This window comes from Amphimedon queenslandica, unplaced genomic scaffold (assembly GCF_000090795.2).
Source record: "Amphimedon queenslandica unplaced genomic scaffold, v1.1 AMPQUscaffold_12255, whole genome shotgun sequence".
NCBI lineage: Eukaryota > Metazoa > Porifera > Demospongiae > Haplosclerida > Niphatidae > Amphimedon > Amphimedon queenslandica.
This window is the reverse complement of record NW_003547507.1, coordinates 2455-6579: the sequence shown is the minus strand read 5'-3', so window position 1 is coordinate 6579 and position 4125 is coordinate 2455.

The window sequence follows — 4125 nt, the reverse complement described above, 5'->3', positions numbered from 1 at the left end:
GGTTTTGGGATTAGGGTTTAGTGTTTCTTGATAAAAAGACAAAGTTCCATTTTGCACTATTGCGCATGCGCACAAGCTGTTTTACGGAGAAAAACGGACTGCCGGATCTCTAGCAATTGAAAACTGTGTCCGGTTACCGGACCTGTAGACACAGCCATTAGTAAATGGACAGCAAGTATAGATTGACGCAAACACTACAAGCAGCGATGGAAGTTGAGGAGTTCTGCTGCTTTTAGTTTTGTTATAGTGTATCTAAATTTTTTGATATTTTTTATGATGATAGATATACATGTACTGTGTACTTTTAGCAAGTTTTATGCATATGGTATTAAAAGTAAAAAAGATATCAAATAAATGAGAAGCTCATTAATTATTCATGTTGTGTATTGTATTGCAAATAAAATTATACAGGCGTTTATGACTTCCGATGCAGTTGGCGTATGGACTGTAAGGAGCCCAGTGTAGTCTTTAACTGGGTGTGAGCACAGATAATGGTCCCACCTAGAGGATCCCCCTGACTGGTATGCCCTCAACCAAAGGAGTAGTTGCAACTGCCTCCAAGGCTAACAGGTCCGGTGTGTATTGATACCGGCTGCCTGAGACAGGGGGCAACAATCATTCTGTCCCACATAAGCAGAGCAAGTTTTCTATTGCACAATAGAGTGGGAGGGGGGGTTAGGGAGACATGCATGTCAGAGGGATTGGACTGCGGTCCAATTCAATGACACAAGATACTTCACCCAGTGTCAACCTCAGGGGAGTATCACTTGTGCGTGTGATGTGGATTATTATAAAACTGTTTGAAAGAATCAAAGGCAACACAATTGAACAACAGAATTCAAATGAGAAAATGGTTGAAATAATAGTTCTAATTAATTAGATCAATGATGTCGTAGTCCTTTAGATAGTTAATTGAAATCAGGGGACATGGCCAGATACAGGCAGTGGCAGAGTCGGCTGTTGGTAGTCGGGCTTGCCACTCTCCAGTTTGCCTTTGCAGGCAGAGGCCCCATGATTGGCCAGCCCACATGACCAACATTTTTGACTAAACCTGCATCAGGATGAAGCACAGCCTGTCACCCAGTTAAATCTTTGGCCGACCTCATCACTCAGTCTGTATGGGCGGGGCGTCAATCTGCTGGAGTGGTGGGAGGGGCCAGGGCACAGTCCTTCTTGCGATGATCATGCGACTGGCAGAGCCAGCAAACTGACCAGCCGCCTCAAGAACATTTGCAGCAAACATTGACAAATTCAGCTCCATTCATGGGAGGTCATGGCCTGCCCTCGGAGCTGACGGAAGTGAGTGTCGTATGACAACCCCCCGTGTTCATGAGCCAAGCCGGTTTAGAATGATCTGGCCGTAGGCCATTAGTTCTCCTGACCCCTGGTAATTGACCTTGGCTGCCCCGAAGGTCAAAGGGCAATGGAGCCAGGTCTCTACATCCCCAATCTCTGGCAGAGAGAAGGGCCGCTCAGCAGTCCAGAGTCTATGACCTTCTGTCATAGGGTAACTATTGTCCATTAGCAGATCACGGAAGTCTACGGAGGTGCCCAATCTGATGGCCTCCACGACCTTTCCAAGAACGAGTGGGAGGGGTGAGGGGAGGACTAGAGGTGGAGTCTTGGAGTGACCCAGGTTGGCCAGTGGCATAGCCAGCAGCGTGGCCAAGGAAGGAGGCGCCCCAGCTGGGAGTGAATGGTCAGTGGCTACCTGGTGCTAGAGTGCCAGATGTACCAAGATGGCTACCTGTCGACAAGATCGGGGCAGAATTCAGGACAATAGGTTGGAACCTATGGAAGGAAGAGTAAAAATAAGTGTCATTCTTAGAAGTGGGAGCGCCCATAGGGGGAGCGTCCCCATTGACTCAATAAAGACCCAGTGGGTTCAATGAGCATCATTCATAGAAGTGTGAATGCCTATAGGGGGAGCGTCCCCGTTGGCTCAATAAGGACCCAGCGGGTTCAATGAGCATCATTCATATAAATGTGAATGCCTATAGGGGTAGCATCCCCATTGACTCAATAAAGACCCAGCGGGTTCAATGAGCATTATTCATAGAAGTGTGAATGCCTATAGGGGGAGCGTCCCCGTTGGCTCAATAAGGACCCAGCGGGTTCAATGAGCATCATTCATAGAAGTGTGAATGCCTATAGGGGGAGCATCCCCGTTGACTCAATAAAGACCCAGCAGGATCAATCAGCATCATTCATAGAAGTGTGAATGCTCAAAGGGGGAGCGTCCCCGTTGACTTAATAAAGACCCAGCAGGTTCAATGAGCATCGTTCATAGAAGTGTGAATGCCTATAGGGGGAGCGTCCCCGTTGACTCAATGAAGACCCCGTGGATTCAGTGGGGAGTATGAGTGGTGGGGCGCCCACTGGTGCAGTTGAGTTGGGGAGGGTGCGACTCCTCCCGAGTGTAGTTGCCCCACCCCAAAAAGAGAGGGGGAGAGAAGGAGAGGAGAAGAGGATAGGAGATAATAATAATAACACAACATCACCAATAAAATAATAATAATAACAATAATAATAATAATAGAGAGAGAGATAGAGAGAAAAGGAAGAGAGGTGGGGCAAGGGGAATGTCCCAAGCAGTTCCAGCATAGCGGGGACATCCCATCAGAGTGACAAAATGGTGCTACAAACTCAAAAGGGGGTGTCACAGGCTAATAACAACATTTGTCAAAGAGGCAATGAAAAAGTAAGGGTGCATGGAATAGAAAAATGAAAGGCCTAGCAGTAACCCCACCAATCAACAACCCCTAAAGGATAACAGTACTTGAGAATGTGTGAATGTACCTGAAGAAATACAAGCTGGGCATAGAATAGGATGAGAAGCTAGTACACCTGGAGTAGCTGTGGTCGTGATGGACACTGGGATGCTGGCTGGAAACAAAGGGAGAGCTGGGCTCGTGACAGGTACTGGGGCTGAGGACACTGGTACAATGAAAGGCAGTCCCATTACAGAAGATGGGATAGAAGATGGAGGAGTCCCCTGGAGAGCTCCGTGCAAAAGATATTCCACACCAAGGGGATCCAGGAACTGAAGATCCTTCAGGGTAAGGGGAGGAGACGATGCAGTGGTTGTAGTAACGGTGCTAGAGCTGCGAGCACTGGCGCCACTGCTGGCTGAAGTTTCACTGGTAGATGTCGCGGGTGATGGGATAGACGTAGTTATCTTGAAGAAGACGGGTGAATGACGAATTGATGATACAGGCAAATGGGAAGAATGAAAGGGAAGGATAAGAACAATCGGAGGTGCTTCTTCCATGCTTGAGATCCTAAGTGAATGCTGGATGATGCTGGTCACCCACGTATGCGCACAACTAAACTGCGTGGGCGTACAAGTGGGTTGCTACATTTGCATACTGCCCACACCATGCAGTGGGTGCGTGGGCGGTCGACCCAAGCAAGGATGGCCCCTGCTGATTAACTCCATTTAAACGATTGCTCTAAATGACAATACCCCAATTCTCATTAATTATTCATAAACTTTGCAAGTTGTTTTACACAAAGTTCCTTATAGTAGCAGTTTCTAACCATTGCAGATAGTTAGATATACGAAAAGTGTATCAGCAAATTAAAAAATAAATCTTAGACAATGTAAAAGTATGTGAGAAAGAATAAAAAGAAAATAGCCACCTTGCCAACACTATCTAGACAATGGGCTCTCATATAACTTTATGCTTCACAGAAACTGCTTTTATTTACCTCCTCTATAGGGACACAGAGGGATTTAGTGATAAAAGGCTCCAGAGTTGAGATATGACCATCAGTGGAGTAAAAATGGGCCACAACTCACCAATAAAATAACAGTGTAAAAACTAAAAAGTATTCCTATAATTGATTTCACGACCTTGCAAGTACAACTTGGTCATTATTAAGACTTATAGAGGTTCTCTCTACCTTATAATGCTCCTAGAGAAGTCTTTAGACAGTATCTCTATGCTCTCTTGCTGTTAGAAAGCTCTTAACTTTGTCCCATGTGTAAGCCGCCATTTTGTTTGCCGTGGCCACACCCACTCACGTAAAGGAGCGTGGGCGGGTGGTTACATACACACATGGATAAGAAACAGGAAGTGATATTGATGTGCCATGCTATGCATGCTCTTGACGCCGGATATG